The sequence below is a fragment of the Tympanuchus pallidicinctus genome, unplaced genomic scaffold (genome assembly GCF_026119805.1).
Source record: "Tympanuchus pallidicinctus isolate F22 unplaced genomic scaffold, pur_lepc_1.0 scaffold27, whole genome shotgun sequence".
Classification (NCBI taxonomy): domain Eukaryota; kingdom Metazoa; phylum Chordata; class Aves; order Galliformes; family Phasianidae; genus Tympanuchus; species Tympanuchus pallidicinctus.
This window is the reverse complement of record NW_026294744.1, coordinates 8,719,454-8,742,912: the sequence shown is the minus strand read 5'-3', so window position 1 is coordinate 8,742,912 and position 23,459 is coordinate 8,719,454. Positions and strand designations below refer to the sequence as shown.

The 23,459-nt window shown below is 41.9% G+C and overlaps 1 protein-coding gene across 4 annotated transcripts in view; it reads left to right on the top strand.

The window, feature by feature from the left end:
• Window positions 1-23,459, top strand: part of SOX5 (SRY-box transcription factor 5) — a 637,700-nt gene that overhangs the window by 277,423 nt on the left and 336,818 nt on the right. For all 4 annotated transcript variants that reach the window (XM_052690772.1, XM_052690776.1, XM_052690774.1 and 1 more), the window contains exon 4: window positions 22,652-22,812. The gene's annotated coding sequence lies outside the window, so the exon portion shown is untranslated. The remainder of the gene's footprint in view (window positions 1-22,651; window positions 22,813-23,459) is intronic.

The following is a 23,459-nucleotide window of genomic DNA, read 5'->3' as shown; positions in this document are numbered from 1 at the left end:
AGTCACTGACTCATCCCCTCCTCCCCCTTTTCACTTTTCCTGCCACTCCATGAACAGCATGTGAAAGCACTGAAAGAAAATAAGAATCTTAAACTCATAAACATACCTGCCTCCCATCTGGCATTCATCCTAACAGGCTGGTGATCTCCTTAGTTGTCCAGCAGATAGTCGAAAAACAAGAGTCCTGTGAAGATTCGCATGTCACCATATCCCTGCCAGATGGCGGTTAGTAAAACATAGGCAAATTGCATTGGCTCCGCTTCCATCATGACAATCACAACAGAAACACTACAGTGTTGCAACATCGCTATTTTTTAAGCTAGGAAAATGAAGGGACTGTAAAGTAGGGCAATCGTGGAACGTTAAACACCTCTAAAACCTAATTGCAACCAAGTAAGTAGGCTCTGAAGGGCACAATGCATGGCAGAAGGCAACCTGCAGGTTTCAGTCGCTCACTCTAGGAATGCTGGGGTGAGCTTTGGGAAGCTCGGCATGTTTGCCTCAGCACCCTGTTGCAAAGCTCGTGCCAACTTCGATTCCATTTTTAATCCCATTTTTACTAAATGGCCATTCTTGATTCAGTAAACTTTTCAGTCTTCTGACCTCAGCAAAAAGGTAATGAAACCAAGCTATAAGGTTTGATTATGTGTTTTTAAGCCAGAGCACTGAGATACTTGCCATTTCAAAAGGATGAGCAATTTGGGGAAAAAATGGCATAGAAAAGGAGGTCATCTTCAGGGTACAGGAGGAAGTCAGGCTGCTGCAGTAAAGCAATGCCTAGGCACTTTGGCTAGAGATTTGGAAGTGATTTAATTAGCTCCCAGAATGCAAAGGACAGTCTCTACCTACCTTGTTAAGCAGTGGTGCAAGCAGCACGTGGCTGGGTCCATATAACATCCTCCTTCTGCTGAAGGGAGAGGCCTCGCTCTTCACTGCTTAGTCTTATTAATGCCCATTCGGGCCGTTTGAAGAGCCACCCTTCCCTTCTTCTCCCACATCATGTACTTGTCCTAAAGGATTTGTTTTGACTGGTTTCAGCAAAGTGTCACAAAAGCCTCAGGCACTGCAATCATCCAAAGATGCTTCCATAGTCTTGCTACGAAGTAGCTGATTTGGGACTGAGGCCTTTTGGCAGGAATGTGAGTTCCTTCTGAACCTCCATGGTAAAAACCTGTGTAGAATGACTTTGTCAGAAGTATCTTACAAAACAAAATTCAAGATCAGCCTAAAATATAGAATTCTATTGGGAAAAGGTACTTATCCCGCGGTCCGAATGTGTTGTATTTAAAACTGCCCATCACCCCTATGCTTATTGGAAAAACCGTTTGGATGTGGTGCTCGGAGACATGATTTAGCAGGCGGTTATTAGAGTTGGGGTAGTATGGTTAGGTTGCAGTTGGGCTTGATCTTTAAGGACTTTCCCAACCTAAGCAATTCTATGATTTTATGATTCTAAGTGGGCAGGTTGAAGTTGTGATCCCTACTATATTGAATACACTACAGGTTGGGGTGCTGGCAAAGTGTCTCTGCTGACCTGACAGCTGTGCCTGTTCCTTTAGATTCATTTTAGGTCAGGTAAATGCAGAGAAATGTTATTTAGCCCTTTAATGAGTTAAACAAAAAGCAGTTTGGCAGATGCAAAACAGTGCCGTGCTCTTGGGGAGCTTGAGTGCCATGGATGTCTGCAGGGCTGTAATGCCCAGCACAGACCTCGTCCCAGCTTTTGCAATTCACTCTGTACTTAGTGATACTGGGTGAAGATTTACAAAGCCGCCTACAAGTGCCAGATGAATTCAGCCACAATTTATTTAAAAACTGGTGTTTGCTGTTCAGCATTAATACATTTGTGTGTCTTCAGCTTTCTTTCCTTTTAACCAGGGATTACTTCACATTGCTGCACTGCTTGTTCTCACAAGTGAATAGAGGAAGACTGAAAATGCTTCAGCAATGTCTTTGAAATTCTTGTATCAATTTTGGTAATTGCTTTTCCTCCTTGAATTTACAATCTAAATGACCCGATTGTGTCCGTCTTTATTTGATAGCATTGGAATTGCTGGCTTGTCTTGAAGCAGAACCCAGAAGTTAGCTTGCAGCTGGCTGAAGAAAAGAGGAGGATCTCCTTCAAACCAAACTGATTGCATCATAACTTTATTTCTTTCCCCTTCTTTCCCTCCCTCTGCCTTTTATTCTCTCCTCCCCTCAAACCTTCTCCCCTTCTTTCACCGTTGCCCTTAATTATGCCTGCTACCCTTGGGCTCTGACCTCATGAAGGCAGTGAGCACGGAGTTGTGTTAGTTGGAGTGAAGTAACACCAGTAGTCAGGAAGGAACAATGTAGTTCAGGCCAGATAAAATAAATCTCGCATTTCCTGTCAAGAAACTGGGCCAAGAGCAATGATGAGAGACAGAGGGGGCAAACCACGCGACTCAGAACTAGAGACATATGGGTTAGGAACTACCACAACCCTCGCTTGCAAACAGAAAACAAAAAGCAGAGCCATTGGGTGAGAGAGAAATAATATCAGCTACTCAACAATACAAACCTCACACCATGGGGTCCAGCCACGTCCAAACCCATCGCCTGCACAGCACAAGCAGCATCTGGATTTCCTGCTACTGTACAAGATATTAATTGTCCTTTAATTATTTTATTTAATTGGTGTTTTGTGTTGTAAATTAGAGAGCTGATCTTATTCCCACTTCCTTGTTTCTGCACCAAACTCCCTTTCAGAGCTGAGAGGACTCAGTGATTAGGAGTTGTTGCTGCTTTTGTTTCGGTTTGCTTTGTTTTAATCACTCTTGGGCTGGTTTGCATAATGGCAAAAAATTCAAAGTTACATCAGCTTTATGATGTGACACCGCTATCACAGCAGTAAGTCCTTCGTCCAGCACTGCTGAGGGAAGGGAGTATGAATGAGTCCATGAATAAAGGCTTCAGGGTCTGTCCTCAGAGTGTATTTATGTATTGAGTTTATTTATGTAAAAAAGTCTGTAGGATGCAGCCAAGCTACAAAGTTAGGATTTGGAGTCTTTTTGGATTTTATTTCTGGAAAGGATATCAGTGTGTGTATGTGGGGAGTGATGTCATCCGTGGATCATCCTAACAGGTTGGGAAGCCGGGGTTCTTTGGGATGCTGCCCACGAGGGCTCTTTGGGGGTTTCCAATTGGATCCTCATCAGTTTGTGGGGGGAGCTGAAAGCAACACACCAGATATTGCAATAATATTTAAACAGACCTAGCACTTCTCAAATTACTCTGCAAATATTAACTAATTAGATTGTTTCTCCTCCTTAGGAACAGTTAGCAAAATAGTGGCTGGGGAGCGACTGGGAATATGATTTATTTAAGCGTTGAAATGCTTTGTATAAGTCCCTCACAGGAGGTCGTTAGGAAAATGTGGTTAGTTTAGGATGTGAAGAAAAACCTTTTACTATGAGGAGAGGGGAAGCAAAGAGCAGTAGTTGTTTTATTATGGACAAAGTTAATCTTTGAGCTCCTCAGCTGTAAATGCTGTGAGTTCAAAATGGGTCTTGACAACCTATTTGAGAGGCAACGTTTTCTATCGTGAACTGTGTTTGAATGATTTTGGTAAAGTGCTTGGATGAATTCAGTATAGAAGAAGATTTGTGAGCCCTCCAGAACAACTTGTTCTTTTTTTTCAGGAGTGGAGAGGAAGTATTATCACTTAGTTGGATTGAATGGGTCCAGAGGTAAACAGCAGGATGGGGCTCCATCTCTCTTCTGGTAGGAGGATGTTAGGGAATGGCTCAAGGAGGGCATTTATGCACCTGATGACTGATGGAAAAAATGAAATGAAAGCCCCCAGGAATAGGGAGCACAAGGAAAGGGGACCATCTGGAGCTGGAGTAACTGAGGTCAGCATCAAGTGTAAGTAGTGCATGCACATGTAGCAGACAAGTCCCTGTACTCTGTGCTGCTCTGCAGAGGTGGCATGGGAGTCAGGTAGGCACAGCTTGCTGCCCCAGATGGTGAGGGGCTGCTTGTGTCTGAGAAAGGGCAAGCAATGTGCAAATGCACCTTATGGTCATCTTGCCGAGATGCACCCTATGGTGGGCTTGCCTGTGCAGACAAAACCCTGGGTTTGATCCTCAGTGAAGTGAACATCCTGACGGAAAGCTTTACTGATCTGATGCAGAATTCCAGCTACAGAGTTGTCTAGCAGGATGTCAGATAGCAATATATTCAACCAGGGAAGCACTGCATTAGAATAGCACATCTTCAAAACAAACTGGTATCCTTGTTTCTGGGTGTTTCTGAGTGCTCTCCTCACTGCCTGAACTCTTTCAGGTGCTGTGAATCCAGTGCAGGTGCAGAGCTCAAACTTAGGCATGCCCTTTGCCTGATGCAGCATGACAACCATGGTGCTGGTAGAATTTGCTTTGCATCTGGAACAGGATGCATTTGTCGACGCATTTCCCCATACTGTGCTGTGAGCTGAGGGGGAAGAAGGAAGAGAAGTAACGCTTTACTGGGGAGTGATATGCAAATGTCATGTATGGGATTGTACCTCTGTAAAGTTCTCTGACATTTGTGAAGTATGTTAAAGCAGTTCAGTACTTACAAATTATTTTGGAGCGCTCCAAAATAGGTACTTTAGCACGACAGCTCATTGGTACAAACAAATAAGGAATTTTTGGTCATTGGATTTATAGCTTGTTTTAGAAAAGATAACCCAAGTCCAAATTTCCAGCAGAAGCTGTAGGTAGACCAAAGAGATTTGCATCTATAATAGGACCTTTCCTTAGTCAGCCTTGATGGCATTTAGACCTGCACTTACTTAGATCCTTTTTTAGATAAAACCTTATTTTAATTCAGATCCCACTCATTTGGGACTGAGTTAGCTTCTGACTGACTTGCCTTTGTGTATGCATGCATGCCACAATGGGGCTTGAGGATGAAAATTTTGCACCGTGTAACCTCATCAAATTTAGATACATAAAGAAGGGGCCAAAGCCATGTGTACAGTTCATATATACAGGTGGGCTGTCCTGATCAGCTCTGCTAGGAGCCTCATCGACTGTGGCCAGGCCAGCGGGGTGCCTGAAGTGAGTACCCTCCTGGGTGCCTGGGGAGAGATCATGGTCCTTTGAGTTCAGTTTTCAAAAGACCAGAACAATGTGAGAAGCCCTGCACTTGCACTTGAATCAGGAATCAAAGAATCTGATGCTCTAAGCACAAGATTCCCTTTGATTTAAAGACCAGGAAAGATGCTGGGTAATAATTCTGAATTTCAGTGTTGCCTATAGCAGAGTTCAATATGCATTCCTGATCTAATTAAGAACTAAATTCTCATCTTGGTTGCACACATCTGTTAAAGTATTAACTCACTGTTCATCAGAATTTTTCAGAGATCCAGCAAGCAGTACTCAAGGTCTTTGCAAGTATGTGTATTCGTTAATATTGTCTCTGTTCTCAACATCCTTAAAATATTAGGGAAAAAAATAATCCAGGTCTACTGTTGTGCCATGGACTTTTGGTGATGATAGAAGTCTCTGGAAATCACCATTTCACTTCCACTGTCATGGTCTAGGGAAGCGTGACTCACTGTGTTGTGACACGGACCGAAAAGGAGCACTGCAAGACTCCCAGTGCCAGGAGCCCTGCAACCTGCCCAAGCAGCTGCAAGAGAATGGGAGCAGGCACACTCACAGCCTCCTCCCTGGACACCGAATTGCCCACTTGTCTCCCTCCCTGGACTGACATTTGCTGGATGTCAGTAATTTTTTCCCCTTAGAAAACACATAAAAAAATAAAATGTTGAGGTCTCTTGGCTGCAAACCAGGATGTACCTTTATTCTGTGATAAATTTATTGCAGACTCCAACTCATACCACGAAGCTCACATGGTAGACTTCTGTGCAAGAGGGTCCAAGCTTAGAGAAGCTAGAGAAGCTTGATTTGGAAAGTTTCAGTGATTGTATGTAGTATATTTAGTTTTTATCTTTTTTTTTTTTTTCCCCTTCCTTTAGAAACAGAGGAAAGTTCATGAAATGAAACTATGTTTAAAGCAAATTGCCAAGCCAAACATTTACAATTAGGGGCAGGTTAAGGTTGTCCCTCCAATCACACTTCTGCCCTCTTGTGTGAATGCCCTGAGATACACTTTTCAATTGCAAGAACCTGGACTCATTTTCCACCTTCAGTGCAGAGAATGGGCACACAACTGGACAGAATGGATGGGCAATGGATGGGTATTTCCTAGCTTGGAAATGTCTGACTTTAAGCATTTTTTTCCAGTGTTTTTGAATGTACACTCTATTATTGATTTCAGAATAAACACTCGACTACATTTGAAGAGAGATATTTTTCTCTTGTTCAGCTTCTCTGAAGCTCCACAGTTTCATCAGTGCTGAATTTGGCCCATTATATATAATGAATCTGATATTCCAGAATCAATATTAATAATGCCAGGTGCTCTTTTTGAAGAGGTTGAAGACATTCATATAGTCTGTGTAAAGTTCATATGAAATGATACTACTCTATTCTTTATTCATCCTTTTGGTTAATAAATAATCCTTCAGCTTTTCGGTAGTTGGTTACTGGGATCCTCTTGAACATCTGTATTTATCATTTAGGAAATCATCACCAGTAAATCTTTCTCCATTCCAGTTTTTGACAGGACGCCCAGGCTTTCTAGGATCATTGGCTACTTGTCGTTTTGTTCTTTTTAAATATATATAAACTGCTCTACTGGTGAGTTGCAGTCTATCAGTGACGAAATTGTTTAGCAAAAATACTGCATCGGTGAGGCACTAAGAAGGAAAATCAAGCATCCACTTGCAGAATCTGTGCGTTTGCTGAGACGCACCATTTCATCTGGGAATATGAGTGACTCACAGAAGTTGGAGGGACTCATAATTTCCATACTATAGCACTGTTCACTAGGATTTTCAGACTTTTGTATTTATCATTAGAGGCAACGCTGCACAGTGCCAAAGAAAAAAATCCAGCCTTCATAATGTGCTTTCCTGATTGTAAATGGAGCTGGATATCCTGTACTGAAATGTCAGGTTAGATCCTTTGTAAACTCTGAAGCCTATTCTCAGAATAGAACACTTCTGGAGTGTATTAAATTGGTGTTAATTGAGAAACGCATATGCCAATGACATTTTAAGCTACGCTAAATAAAACCAAACCTTTAGCAGGTCCCTATCACAGAGAGATCCTGAGATTTCACTGAACCTGCTGCTGCCGTCATCTTTTTTCCATCTATGCATATGTTGCTTGCAATGATATATGGTAGCTCCTGATGCAAATACCACTCATGCTGTTACAGCTTAAAAGGCCCAGAAATAGCATGCAAACACAATGTCTGTTTTTTTCTATTTCACATTATAAAAACCTATGACCAAACAGCTGAAAGTTTGATTCATTTTCCCTGCAGTTTTCTCGCTAGCTGACTTAAAACATTCATTTAGCACTGCAAGTAATAAAAAATTCATCATCTCTTTTTTGGGGGGGCTAACTTGGCAATTGTCTTAGAGTTCTTTGGCTCCTGCTGAAGCCGAGCCACAGGCCCACAGCTCATGACCCGTCCTCGCACGACCCACTGCCCAGTTATACCCACTGAGTCCACTTCCCTGACACAGCTGGCCTGTCAGGCTTTAAGCGTATCGGTAAAGTACACGTGCTTTATCTGAAGATAAATAAAGCCATTTGAAAAACACAAAGCAAAATTGGGGTTGAAGTCCCAATTGTGTCAATATACTCATGAGATGTGGCAATATTTTGTTGCACATTTGATTTGTTACCGAAGAGAAAGGGCAACCTGGAAGCTGCCTAGGGCTGGGTCTGGCAGCAGGCAGCTCAGCAGAGCGGTGATGAAATCCTGCTCTAGTATTGATACACACAGTCTTGTAGGATTGCTCTCATTAGAGCAGCTGTCTTCTACTGCAAGTTAAGGCAAGAGGTCAAGAGCCGTTTATGAAGGATCTGGTGCCCTTATGCTGGCATGATTTAGCTAGGAGTGAAGCTCACCCTGGTAGCTCATTGATTGCCAAATGACAAATCTCCCTGCAGCTTTACTGCTAAGTAACTTTTTACCTTTGAACAAAAACCCTGAATTTTTTCCTCAAATAACTCATGTGGCTCTTACTTGGAGAAGGAGGAATACATTTGAAGATGCATTGTATTGTAAATGTTCAGTGCACTGTAGTGCCTCTTTTGGTGGGAAGACAATTTGTACCCTTCTCCTGAACATTACTGGAGGTGCTGAGACTTATTTCCGACTTAGTGCATTTACAGGCAAGACTAAATAAACAGTAAATCCTTGGAAGGAATTTGGTGTCTATAAAACACAGACTTGTAGGTTCCTGGCTCCTTAGTTTTGGGGAACAGGAGCCTCTTTCCTGGTTGTTTCCCCACGTTGTGGAGAAATGCCTACTTGATGTAGAGCTGGGGGAGGGCTGCTCCTCTCGTGGTGGGTGCAAGAAGTGCTAAGATGGTGCAGGGCCCAACTTATTCTCTCCTGTGCATCCTCCATAAATCTTGATTTCTTTTCTGTGCGCTTTAAGAAGCTTATTGTATGTGCTGGAAATCTTCCCAGATCAAATGGATTTCTCATGGTTCAGGTAGAGCCTCGGTGTGTGGGAACTCTGAAACCAGTAGGAATGTGTTGTTGCCTAGGCCAAGGTCAACCTGTAGCAGTGCTCCAGGTTGCAGGAAGCTGAACCCTGGCCTGTCAGGAAACATAGATTCACAGAACCATTGAATATCCCAAGTTGGAATGGATTCACACAGGGATCATCGAGTCCAACCCCCAGCTCCACATAGCACTGTCCAAACCCTGTGTCTGAGAGCATTGTCCAAATACCCCTTGAACTCCGGCACTTGTTGCCGTGCTCACAGCCCTGTGCATCCCGTTCCATGCCCAGCGCCCTGTGCTGCAGCCCCTGTCCCTGACCCCCAGCTGCCCTCCCTGACAGCTCCATGCCGTTCCCTCGGCCCTGTCGCTGTCACACAGCAGAGCTCAGCGCTGCCCCTCCGCTCCCGGTGAGGAGCTGCAGCCACCATCAGGCCTGCCCTCAGCTCCTCTGCTCTGCACTGAGCAAACCCAGAAATGAACAAAGCCATATATTTTTAATAGAAATATTACCCTTCCAAATCCTGTGTTAGATTGAGTGTTTGGGGGGTTTCTAATTCAGAATATGTGTTTTTCCTATCAGCCTATTTGTTCTGTTCTTGTTTGTTATATGCAGTACAACACATGGATTTAAGCTGAACAAGCGCCTAAAATGTTCTGCAGGGAAGTTAGTATCTTTATTTGGATGAGAAATCACAGAGCAATCAAGTGGTTTGCTAGGGCCAGGCAGGCACACTGAGGCAGGAGAGAGACTTCTCCATTGCCTGTCTAGGCCGTCTGTCTGCCTGTCCTCATGTTGCAGTGTCCCACCAGCAGCCACTGCAGTATATCTGGAGACTCACGTGCTTTAGTTACTAGCTGGCTGTTTGCTCCGTGAAAGACTTTTCACAGGATAGTTATACAGGATTAGGTTATAACACACTTAATTGTGAACTTCCTTGTCATTTTTCTTGGTGCCTTGCTCTCCCGTTAATGGTGTCTCTATGTTTGAAAGCCTGGCAAGGTTATGCTATCAGGAGTTGTTCTTTTCTCCCTGTGCAGGGATGATAGCTGCCTTGAAGCCAGCATGCAACCAGGGAGTTACATGTTTGAGCACACTGCTATTAACCCTGGACTGGGGACTCCTTCAGTGATAACACTGTAGATTCAGGACTTGGACTGTGTAGAATTTAACATAAAATATTATGATCGCTCTGTCTGTTTGCCCATCTGTCTATCTGTCCATCTATCTAATTGACCTGTGCACATGTTGGAATCGCATGAGGAAGGTCAGTGGGAGTTCAGAATGACAGAAAAAAGGTCGGTTTTTGCTTGTGTGCATGTGTTTCTCAAGCTAACTGATGAGGCGTCTTGGCACAGTGTCCCCGTTTAAAGAGACAGCTCCGTCCATTCGGAGGATGTGAATGCCCCTCTTGTGAAACAGTAAAGTTATTCGTGAGAGGTAACTGTTTTATGGCCGTTCTAGTGATAATGTTGCCTTGCCGGTATCTCCTGTGATTCTGCTGAACTTGTCAGAGATAAGGCTGGAATGTGTGGCAGGGTCCAAGATTTTGTTTGTGCTTAATTAGGACATCTGTACGTTCACACATGATGTCAAATAGAGGAAGGGAGAAGCCTTCTCACCCTGCAAAGGGGCTGCGTGATCACAATGAGCTCCTGGCAGCATGTCTAGGAGGCTGTGCGGTGCAACAGAATTGCTTGGAAACACTTCGCTCTGCAACTGTCTTTTTTTTAATTTGGTACCAGTGCTCTTTTTTAAACTTCATTTTTTTGTAGGTGAGCCCAAGACACGGAGCTGAAGGCTGAGCCCCTGTGCAGGGTCGGTCCCGTCCCGCACTCCAGAGCTGCCTGATTTACGGCAGCAGCAGCAGCTCACAAAGAGCCCATTAGGCAGGCGGAAGTCCCTCGCAGGGTTACGAACCAGACAGTCTACACCAAGGCAGGTCAAAGGGTGAGCTTTCTGTTTACCGAATCTGTAAATAGCTAATTATTCAGCTCGGCAACAGGGCAAAGCCCCACATAGGATATAAATCCCCGGCAATTCAATGTTATCTGGCGCTGAGCTGATTTTAGGTCCAAGTATCCCTTGCAGTAGCGGAGGGGAGCTCTCTGCACTTTAAAACCTTTCAGGGCCGTGGTACAATGCCGTGGGACCATTAAGGAGCCCTCACGTGCCAGAAGCAGTTTAACAGGCCCGGTGTTGGGCACTTAATTGTGTCAATAATTATTCACGCATTAGCACCAGCTCCTCCTTAAAGTGTGGACTGCAGTGACTCATTAAGTTATTACTGGGATTCATTACCAGTAAAATTAGCCTTTTTTCAAAGTGCAAAATTTATGTTTTGTAGAAAAATACTGTTAGGAGTGCATCAGCTTTGCTCTACTCCCTGCTTGGTGTAGATGAAAACAAGACTGTATGGAGATGAAGTGATATTTTTGTCCAAAAAGAGGCCATCAAAATTAAAAGGCAGTCAAATGGGAAAGAGCCTCACATTTTTCTTCTTTTTTCTTTTTTTTTTTTGCATGGGAAGGTTTATGTGCTTAAAAAGGGGGGTAGGGAAGAAGTCGCATTCCTGCCTGCCTTTGGCTGTCAGTGCTGTGTGTACTGTTTTCTCCTACTGAGACTGAGCAAGATGCACGGTGTCTTTTGATGAATAAAGTCTTAATATATATGCAGCTGTCTTTACATTAAGTGCTGCCTGGTGCACTTTGTTTCTTTAAATGCTGATCATTTACAGTGAGCGTGTACAGTATATGTGCCTGGAGGGAGAGCAATTGTTATACAACTCTTTAATCCGAACCGTGATTAAAACCCCTTTTGTTCCTCCCTCCCTGCATTACTCCAGCCTATCATCTTCTCGGAGAAATCATTTGGCAAGTAGATACGTGTATATTTTAAGAGAATAACTCCTTTAGAGAATCAGTTTTGCTTTTGTTCTGCTTTTGGAACTTAGTTTTTTGCATTTCAATATGCAGCACTGTTCAAAAGACGTAGGAGGGTCATACCCAATTTCTATGTGAATAAGGTATAATTCAAATATGATGTATGCAGATATCATCACTTCTACGACAATTATCCAGATTGTTTGTTTAGTGGGAACATACTTTCGAGCAGGGGTTGGTCAGCGGCAATCACGAAGCGTGACATAGCCGGGAGAAACGACAAAGAACATGTGAAGCCTCACACTGTGAAACGCCGCGTTGTGCCGAGGCTGTCTGCTCGGGGAATCATTAGGAGTTTGGAAGGTGAGGGCCACAGCGGTTTCAGAGAGAAATGTAAAGCAGGATTGGGAGGCTCGTGCTCAGATCTTCGAGAGAGGCTGGGGTTTAGCATTCTGTTTCATGTGGAGACCAGCAGTTAATATGGTCCTTGTTGAAACTTGAAACAGCTCTATTAGGAACTTGATTGGGGAGAGGAGAAGAGACTGAGAGTAAACAGAAATTTGTGGTTTAAAGATGGGCTTAATTGTACACAACGCGTCTTGCCTCTGTGCGGCTTATTCTAATCACTCCAAATGGCAGCGCGCACGCACGCACACACACACACAAATTTGATCTGCTCAAGCAGATAAAACTGCTATGTGTGTAATATTGCCAGGCTGGAAGGAAAAAAAAAAATGGACATCTGTTTAACAATTCTCTATTGTAGACAGGATCATAGGAACACTGTTGCCTGCCTGTCGTGTTCAATCAAAATGAATAAAATGCTGATTTATAAAAAAAAAAAAAATCAGGCGGAAGAGAGCCTTAAAGTATTTACTTACACTTTTTTGTTTTAATTTCAGCAGCACGATGAGGGGGGGGAATCCCAGGGGCAGGGGGAGGTTTCAGTAACAGTGAAGGGAAGATTTTGTTTTGGTTTGGTTTTTTATCCTCAGTACAGCCGGGAGAGGCGAACAGCAGTCGGAACTAATTGTAGCTCGCTCAGGAAAGTCTTCATTAGCACTTGCCACACATGGTTACCAGATGTGCCGAAGAAGGGTGGGAGTTGGGGGGAAGGGTTATGTGGAGAATGGGCTACACACTTAAACCTAATAATCTGTCTTTTGTTTTCGGGTCTATTGTGTTGGGGAGGGGAAGAATGGCAAGAGGGAGAAATCCTGGCTGCTTTTTGATGCAGCCAGACCCTGTTAGCTGAATGGCATTCCTTGTCTTGCAGCCTCCTCCAAGGAAGGAGAAAACCCTCAATCACGGCCAAGTAAAGAGGGATTAAAATTATTTATTTATTTATTTTATTTAATTTCAGACTATCAGTGAACTATTATTCTACTGAGCCCAGCTGAAAGTATTTGGATAACCAAGCTGGTAAACCACTACCTTTCTGGGCAACTCTGAATTTGAGTTGGGTTTCTTGGTGGGTTAGCTGGGCTCCCCAAGTGCTGATGGGGCTGTCGAACTTTCAGTTCATGCTCACTGTGCAGTGAGTGCAAGTTGTGGACAGCGAAGCTGAGTCCAGAAGAATGATAAGAGCTCTGTGGTCCTGTTGGTGGGTCCTGAGGTTGTCACTATAGTCAGACTTCTAATCTTCTATCTATTGTTATGAAAAGAACACTACCCCCAGAACCCATCTCCTACACATAGTGACTGTTACTGCTGCAGACCAGCAGTCTTGTGACCCACATAGCTGATTTTTGTGGGAAATGGTGTTAATTTTACTGCAGACGTTACTACAAATGTTGCTCATTCCTCCCTGGAAGAAGAGATCCCCTTCCTCCTCCTCCTGACTTCATGGTGAGCTCCAAGGGAGCATGGAATGGGGAATCCTGTGCAGCCCTTCCTACCTTATCCCTGTTCTGCAGCACTGCAACCCCTCTCCCCTATTTCTGAAGCCTTCCCGTAAGGAAGTAGTTTTCCATACTGTCCCTGTATGTGCTTGGATGTCCTCTTTCTCTCAGGACTCCCCTCTTCATCTCAGTGACAAGGGAGCTTTGCAGCACTTGGATGACAAGGCACTGATGATTCTTTGAGTTCTAAATAATCAGGACCGAAGGTTTAATTATGGCACTACACATGATATGCGCAAGATTTATCACTCTGGTCATGTGAGAGAACAGCACTAGATGAACTTCTTTCTACTAATTAAGCACTGTTTCCCTTCCTCCTCAAAACTGCAAGGAGGTATAAACGTGGAAAATTACTTACGTTAGAGTAAAATGAAGACATTTTTGGAATCTTAAATAATCTCAGTTGAACCTAAATCTTGTGGGCCCATCCTTGTTTTATCCAGCTCAGTTTGCTGGTTTGTAATCCCTTCCTGCTTTGGAGCCTGGAAATGTTCTTGCTCACAATCTCAAAGCAGAGCAGATGTTGCATAAACAGAAAATAGGTTCTGTGCACAACCTAATCTAAGCACAAAGCACAGAAAAAGGTTTGAATGAATGCACGCTAATCATGGCACAAATGTTCTGTACTTTGGGACTTCTGATCAGATTTTTTCCAGGTATGTTCTGCCTAGCAGATCCCAGATATGCCATTCACTTTTTCTGAATGGCAGCTCCCAACCGCAGCTTTCTGTGTAGGTCACTCCAAAAGTAATGCCTCCTACTTATTTCTATGGAAACTGCAAAAGATACAAAGACCACAGTGTTTGATAAATTCTCAACTACAAAACACTACTTTGAAACATATTCACCACCATTAGCTAGTTGCCCACACAGTCCATCTTCCATCAGCCCAAACAGATAGAAGTCAGAAGGCACCAAATCTGGACTATACAGTGGGTGTGGTAAGACAATCTAGCCAAAATTGGTAATGTGCTCCACAGTCTTCCTGGTATGGGACCGGGTGTTATCATGTTGTGAGAGAAAGGTTGTCCTCTTCTCTAGAAGTTTCTTCACTGGAAGTTGGAGACTTCAGTCTGACTGAGACGCTCAATCAGCGTCACAGTGTAGTGGTTGGAGTGGATGGTTTGTCCAGGTTCCAGGAAACCCTTTCCTATCCCAAAAGACAGTGCACATCATTTTGACCAGTGAAGACTTTGTCTCAAACTTTTTCTTTGATTTGGAATTCAAATGTTGCCACTCCATGGACTGCTGTTTTGTCTCTGACTTCTAGTGGTGACACCATGTCTTGTCACCACTAATGATGCAATCCAGGGAACTCATCTTCAGCCACATATTGGTCCAAAGGGTCCTGACAAACCTCCGACATTGCAGGCCAGCATAATGAAACAGGAGGCAGTACTCTTGGAGCAACCCTCATAATTTTTTTCAGAATAAGGTAATGCCTGTGAGCTCAAGCTCACCAAAGCAAATGACTGGTAAGAGTTAATCTATTCCATTCTTTCTTGCATGTGTGAACGACTTCATTCAGTGATCTTGTTTTTCCAGGTTTAAATTCATCAAAGTCTAGGAATCTATCTTTCAGGTTCCCCCAAGGGAAATAATGAAGCTTAATTACTCATAATCTCCTTCACCCTGTTGGAATTGGTTGGATAAAGATAACTAACATATGCAGAGTCATTGAGTGTATGGTTTCCCAACAATAGCTTAATAAACTGCCAGGTATGCCCCGTGAAAAGTTTAATAAAATTGACCTATTTACCATCGTAATTTTGCTGTAGCTGCTATTCCATCCATTGTTTTCATTAATAAAAGTAAGTGTCATATTTGCAATTTCTAGATACCACATTGTTTACGAAAGAATGAATTGTGGTTGTGCCAACATTCAGTATGCAGAGACAGTATCTCCACTTACAGTAATCTTCTATTAGAAAAACCAACACTGCATGTTGAATATCTTTATTAAGTTCTACTGGAGAAACGGACACGTTTTTTTCAACTGTTACCCACAGAGCATGTATGGCATGTATGTACTCTTGCATAGGTGGTAAAATCACATCAGTACACAATAGATATCATTGTAGTTGATTTTTCTTTTAACATATTCCACAGAGATATTAAGCAGAATTGTAAATGGCTCTCTGGCTCAGGTGCTTGTGCTCTCAAGTCACTGGGTTTTCAGCTACTATGGGCTTTGGTAGAACTTAGTGCTTTCAGAAATATGACATGCTGAATGTAACTTTCAGACTTTCTTCACGTTATTGGCTTCATCTTTAATTATTATAAGTTAATTATTTAAGCATTCTATTAACTTGGAAATGGAAAGCAGAATGATCAGTTTTGCTTCCTGCTTTTTGTGCATTTCCATGATGAAGTCAAGGTTTCAGGCAAGAAGGCAAATATTTTTATGCAGATGCAAAGCTAATCAGCCAAACATGAAAATATTCCTACGGGATTTCCTGGAGGCCTTGCTGGGGATACTGCAATGCAAATAACATGTAATGCAAATAATAAATAATTTGGCTTGAGTATTGTACAGTAGTAGGATTCAGGTTAGGGACCAGAAGTAGCGGGTAATCCACATGAAATAGCACTGCCATCCTTTTTATGATGCTCAGAATAGCATGATTTTGCTGCCCGGATCTCCTAGCATGCTTTTTTCTTTGCCCTCACAGTATTCTTCTATAATGTACTCCATCAAAATGCATGCTTCCACACAGATGATGTCATTTAAGCGGAAAAGAATTGTAAATCCTTCTTTGCCCTCCTGTAGTTTCTCCTGGGTAGCCAACTGAGCTCAAGCTACTTTTCTTTCCTGCATGATACATAAGCAATCAATATGATTTATTTTCGATATGCATATCAACAGTACTCTGCGTAATTAGAGAGTAGCCAGCTCCAGTCTAATGGTACGCTGCAATTACGTATGGCAAAGCTTTTGGTCTCCGTGATTTGCAATTTCACCAGTGCAAGACACGTGACTGAGATGACAGGCCGGGAAGGTTTGCTGTAGTGTTAGGAAAATGCAGAAAAGCAAGTTTACTGGGGAGACTACAAATAGCTTTTCTGTTTGCCAGGGTAATGACTTGCAGATAGGCAGCACAGCAACATGATGCTTGTTCTTGTACCCTCCCAATGGATGTGTTCAGGGGAGCTCATGAGCTGCTTGGTACCCATGCTGGCATGAAGATTGCCACCTACTTCTGTGGGTGGCACGGCGGGGAGAGGAGGGGGGGCGGCACAGCTCTCAGTCTCTGACAAATTCCAGTGAGTTTCCAGTTCTTACAGTGGATGTGCAGGTGTTGGCTCTGACAATAAGGGTTTGGGATGCAGCTGGTTTTTTCTTCTCAGCTACAGTTGAGATCAGAAAGGAGGCTAGGCTCATGCTTTTTTTCTGAGGTGTAAAGGAAAGTGTTGGTAGGGGATAAACATCGAGATGTGAATACTTCCCCCTTTTTTTTTCCTTTTTTTTTTTTGTCTTCTACAACCTTAGGTCTACAGTTTTATCATACGTGTGAGAAGAAATAACTACAAAATAGGCATTCTTGACAAAAATTATTTTTAATTTTGTTTGACTCAATTCTATTTCAGTGGTGAAATAGATAAATTCCCCAACACCATGTCTACAAATTTATCATGCAGTCTTGCAATACGTAATGTCTTTTAAAGCCCCATTGTGAGAATACATCCATGTGTCAGAGTCTTGATCTCCTCTTGCATAAAAGTGTGCTTTTACTCCAATGAATTGCAAAGAAAACTTGAAAATAATGTGGGGGCACCCTAAAGAAGTAAGAGAAAGTTAAAAGGGTCTTAAATGCATCAGAAGATATCTGTACATTTTAGGGTCATTTGCTTTTTAAACATGACTGTGGCAAATCCTAGGACTTCACTACACTGATAACTTCTGTGTGGTTGGAACTAGTGGTACTAAATATATTTATCAGACTGTCCATCTTCTCCTCAAGTATTTTATTTTGTCCTATCCTAGAACTGTGTGCATCATCCAGGACACAGGGTCTTGTCCTTTCCCAATGCTCTCCGGTCCCAGGCTGGGGCGGTGCCCTTGCTTGGTCCTGGCTTCCCTCTGATCTCGACTGAATCCAAGAGGGAACCCCGGGGTGGGTGACAGAGTGGAGCACTTCCAGCCCTGCCTCCCCCCAACACTGGGCTCAACCTCTATCGCCTCTCCACGTGCCAAGTGCCTTCATTTTGATTCAGCCCCAGGAAAAGTGAGTTGTGGTTAAATGCCAGCCATCTCTCCCTTAAACTTTTGAGAACAGAAAGCAAATGATGTAAAGCATGAAGTAAGTACTTAAGTAAATGTTTTAATCTCACTTGGGGCAGTTTAAGAAAACAACAAAAACATGCCACGTGTGTTTCTGCACATAATCATTGTTGATGTCATTTGCCTTTGTTGTCAGCAAAATTAAGAGCATAATGTTTTCAGAAATGTGCTTGAGATTCAGCAGTAAGCCTCAGCTCATGGCATGGGCACTCAGCCTTGGCTAAGGCAGCCTGCAGCACCTGAGCTGCCCTGTGGAGCCCACTGGTTTTAAGAACAGCCTCTGCATGCTGAACAATCACCCAATCTTGCCCAAAATGTGAATTGAGATCACGAATGCTAATTCTTCAATTTCATCTGAAAGTATAGCTTGCCAAATTTTAGCCTGTTTCCAATTCATGAGGGAATGGAAATGATGTAGGATCACTCACTGTATTGCTTTCTAGTGATAACGTACTGTTATCCAAAACGGAAAGAGAAAAAAGAAATTCTGTCTCAAATTGGCTTGTATTCAAAATTCTGTGCAGAAGTTTGAGTGTTTGAGTAGAATTTTGTTTCACCAGACAGTGTAGCTATGATCTTCTTCATTAAATGGAAAAAAGCAGCAGCAGCATGTTGGTGCGTTATCAACTAATACTGTTTAAAGAAAAATAAAAATAACCAATTGACAGCAATTTGCAATTCATTCCTTGCCTTCTGTAACCAAATTTCTTACAGTTTAGGAAATTCAGGATTAGTTTCATTTTTATAAGAAAGGAACATCCATTCAACAGACAATAAAAGCTGTTTTAAACCTGTTAAATGCTGTGAAATAGATGTGTACAGCTAATTAAGGTATGTGTTGAATAGTAATTATGTCATCCTGAGGGATTTACAAATAGAGTCTAGTTAAAATTTGATTCAATCTTCTATCATTCACAGAAGGTACAAATTATTATTCATTTAATGTTCTCTGATTTCAGTTCTAAAGGTAATCCAGAAAAAAGAGAGAGGGATTTCTGTTTTATCAGCATTGTTTAAGAACTAAGATCCCTTAATTATCACACTGTACCAATAATCTGCTACCAACTTACTGAAGCAGTCACTCAGCTTTGAAACTAACAATTTACCCTGCAAGCAGAGAAAGATAGAAGAAAAAAGTGTTTAGTCAGCAAGTGAATATACCAAATTGTATGTTTTGTCTTTTGTTGGTGCTGATGTTTCTGAGATGTGCAAACGTGAGTCACTTACACAATACCTTTCCATCAAATGCATCAAAGCAAAAGAGACAGATATCACAAGAGAAAAAAAAAAGGCAAAGGTGACACAAAGCTATGCAGGATCCCGTTGTTTCCAGCTCTGGAGCCTTTTTTCAGGCTCTTACTTCTTAAGAAAAACTAGTTTGCTTTACTCACTTGTGTAATTTCTTATCATTGTAACAAAGAGTTCTGATCACCTTATGAAAGTAGTATAGATTCTTTTACAAGAAAGTTATTTGTAATGACAGTAAAAGAAAAACTGTACGACGTTTCCTAATTACAGTAATTGGCAATCCCAGTAGTTACATTTAAACCAGCCTAAAATGAAACAAAATGTTTTATGAAATATTTCTACATCTTGAAATGAAAACTGTAGGTTTCAAGGGAACTGTGAGAATTCTCTGGAGACCAGAAGACTCCAGGAGCCAATGGTGGTACGGTAGAAACATGTTACATGTCTGTGCTGCTCAGTTCGGAGGCCCAGCTTTTATCTGCTCTGACTTCTGTTCTTTGCATCTGAGCTGTCAGGAAAGTTTTGTCAAAACAGTAGTTCTTTCTTGATTTTGTTTTGTTTTGTTTTGTTTTGTTGCACTTCGACTTTTTAAGCTTTTGCCACAAAATTTCCATGCTGAACCGAATCACTTTCCTTTAAAAAACAAACACACAAAAAACCAGCCAGTACTCTAACTACCAAAGACATCAGATATTACAGGAGGTTTTCCATGTGAGCTGACAGTACATAATCCATGTCGTTATCTTAGCAGTCGTTTGGGCTTCTCTGTAAGTAACTTCCAGTGTATTTAGAATGGATATGTTTCTTGTGCAGTTTTATTACACATGGACAGATGTTCTCCGGCACTATTTGTACAGTACATTTTCATATTGATATCACTGTATCTAATTTTGTATGTTTAACTACTTTATGAAGTTGAACGCTTTTTGAGAAGCAGTTCAGATGTAAAACATAATTAGCAATGTTCTCATGTCTCTAGCCTAAGTGGCATTTTGGTAAGGTGAATAGAAGTATTTGTGGTTGGTTGGGTTGGGTTGAGCGTCTTGGAGGGAGACAAATGGCTTTGACACTTCCAATTTTCTCTGCATTTCCCATCCAGTTTGATTTTTTGACACAGCTGCTTGCTTAAGGTCAGGAGAACTGTCCATTGGAAAACCAGAGTCCTAATTGTTCCTTGGAGTTTGGATATTTAGAATATTTACAACGTTTAGACATTTTTTCATATAAACCCTTAGAATGCTCTACAGAAGTAGGAAATATTGTACTGCGATCAGGGTTTCCAGGTCTTAGCAAGATAAAAAAATGTTGCTTCTTATCTGTGATTTGAAAAGAGATGAAGGGTCAGTGAGTTAGAGATATATGAAATCTATTGCACATTTAGTAGGAGCTGCAGGGGAGGAGTGTTTCTCACTGGTGGGTTGTTTGAGTGGAAGGGGAGAGAAAGAGGCAGCTTCTAAGTGAAGGGGAAAGACTGGAAAAAAATGTCAAGTAAAATCAGATAAATCTTTAAATCTTAAAGAAACAGCCACACAGCTTTGAGATGGCTACTGAAAAGAAGAGAGCACACCAAATTGTCTGAGGGCAGATGTAAACATTTTCCTGTTGCTGATGCTTTGGGACTTAAAAAAATCATGTCCTTTTGTACCTTTCAGGTTAGCTGAGGGAAGAGAAAGGGCCTCTTAAAGCATCTGTGATTTTGGAGTATTGTACAGAAATGTAAGTCAGTCTGCTGGGCTCTAAGCATAGCTCAGCTAGGGCTCACCTTGTCTTCCCAAATGCCTCAGGGAACTAGAAATGTACTGGAGTTGGTCAGAGGAGTTGTGTTAGGAACTGGAAATCTATTGGAAGTGGTCTGGGAAAGATTTCAGGCTGCACCTGCCCCCAGCCAAGAGTTATTCATTTGGACACTTTTCTTCTCAGCAGCAAGTGTTTGATTTCAGAATCCACCTATGCCAAACTTGGTGGTAGTGGATAGTTGGTCTTCAACCAGAGAAATCAGTACTCCTCCTCGTCTTTCTCAGCATATTCATATCTGACTTCCATGTGATGTAAATTGAAGGAGCTGCTGGCTCACTGCTGGTGCTCAGGCTGGGGTGGAGAAGATGACTCTGTTGCTGCCTGACCTGCCATCTTCTGTGGAAGGCAGAAGAAAGCTGTCTTAAGTACCTTTTCTATATCCCGGAGGCAGTGGATGTATTTGGTCACCACGGTGAGCTGTGCTGATCTTAATTGGCACACCAGCATCTGTATCACCTTTATTCACAATTCATTCACAGCAGTCCGAGGCAGGTAAGGAGTATGATTTGAGTCAGTGAGAGGTGCATGTCTTATATAGAGAAGAGTGATGTACATCTCACAGGTCTGAGAGTTGGATCTGTGAAATTAGACCCTAATATTCAAAAGTTTTTACTAACTGTTGGAGAAAAATTTGTTACAGTTTTCTTTTTCTGTATTTAGAGTGCATTGAGAATGAGTGCATGACCTGTCTTTCCTCCAATACACTGAAAGCTTCAAAGTTGCTGTTTTGCACACTAATGTTGAAGGTCTTCTATATCAATAGTCTCAAGTTGCACAAGGGAAGCTTTAGGTTAGATGTTAGGATGAATATCTTCACAGAAGGGATGGTCAAGCATTGAAATGGGCTGTCTAAAGAAGTGATGGGGTTCCCATCCCTGCTGGTATTAAAGAGATGTGTGGATGTGTCACTGAGGAACACGTTTTAATGATGGATGCAGCAGTTTGGGTTGGTGGTTTTACCTAGTCACGTTGAAAGTCTTTTCCAACCTAGACAGTTCTGTGATTCTGTGTTTAACTGACTCGAGAATATGAAGCTCTCTGTAAAACAGCACGGCAAGTCCCTTTAGACTTTGTGGAAGTCCAGATTTGTTTGCTGTAAAGCAGTAATGTGAATGAATATGAATATTGGACAGTCCATTTTCCAGAAGGTGCTGAAGAGTGCTTCCTAGTGAAGATTTTTACAGTGAAATTAAGCACCATGAAGTCTTCGACTATACTCAAGCTGCTGTCACTTACATTTGGGCAATGAGTTATTGTTTTGCATCAAAAAGTAATAACAGCTTCTGCTTCAGAATTTATTATACAGGAGGATTTCTTTGAGAGCATAATGTCTCTTTTGGAGACAAAGAGATGAAGCACTGCTCAGTTGAACTTGTATTCTTGTAACAGAAATAGTGGAAAGATTACCTTCTCAATTCTTGAATGCAAGCACAGATTTTCCTCTTTCACAGGCTAGTTATTTTGTTAAAGTTTTGGACTTGCACAGTTCAAACTTACTTTTGCACAATAGAGTGCGAGTGTCTGCAATAGCTGCTAATGCTATCATTTGTTGCTGAGCCTCTAATACTAAGAGATTTCAAAAATCATGCTTGTATTTTAGAGCTGGTGGAATGGTTGAGGAATTTACATCTAGCAGAATATGCATTCCATGTAATTTGGATTTAATGACTTAATATTACACAAGCAAAAGTGTTTCTGAGGACGTGAGTTTTCCATGACAGTCCACATTCCATGACAGCAGGCATTTCATCTTAATTTTTGGTGGCATGCTAAGAAATCAATATGTAAAGCAAAAAAATGAGCAGAAACTGAAAAGAAAAGCATCAGAGAAGCTGAATAGTCATTTAGTGGGTTGGCATTTAAAACTGGCATATGTTCCTGAGTGTGAAAGGGCTTTAGAACTGAGGCAATTCACAAATCACTTCTTCCCTTTCAACAGCTAATTCAGAGGCAGAAGTCGTGTGAGCAGCCCCCTGGAAAGAGGAGCAAAGGCAATTTGTGACAGAATTGAGTGGAGATGATCCCAAGCTGAAAGCCAAAACAGAATCTTCATTTAAGTTCATCGAGTGATCTGGAATTTTATTCCAGCACCTAATACAGGTAAGAAACTTCCACAGAGTGTGGGCTTGCATTTCCCAAGGCATTAGAATATGTGAATTCATCAAGAGTTTCATGTTTTGAAACTGGGAATATGGTGCCAGTTACCAATACCAGTCTTTTTTGTAGTTTTGATAGACCTTTGAGGTATCTCTGTCAGCTAAATCAGGTCACAGAGCTGTGGTGCGTTTGTCAGCAATCCTGCAGTAGTAAATATAGAATAAATATCTGTGACCAGAATTTAAGATTTTGAATTGACTCGCGTTGAATCTGAAACATGTCCAAGGACATGTCCAAGAGAAAAACGGTGTCTGAAATGTCGTTTCCATGTAAGAGAAATTCCATTCCAGGAGAAAAATGAGCTGAACAAGAGGTCTACATGGAGGTGGTAACTATTGTTGGTTCTTTTCCTGGAGAAAATAAGTTCAGTCCTGAACTGCGTTGCTGTTATGCAAAAAAAAAAAAAATATATATATATATATAAATAAATAAATAAATAAATAAGCCAACAAAAACAAAACAAAGCCTTGAAATATCATGAGAGGTTTGACCAAGTGAGAGACTGCTCACACCATCCGGGCTGGGTCAGCTGCAGACAGCTGTGTGGCAAAATGATTTTTCTGGGCTGATGAGAAGAAGCCTTCAGGAAG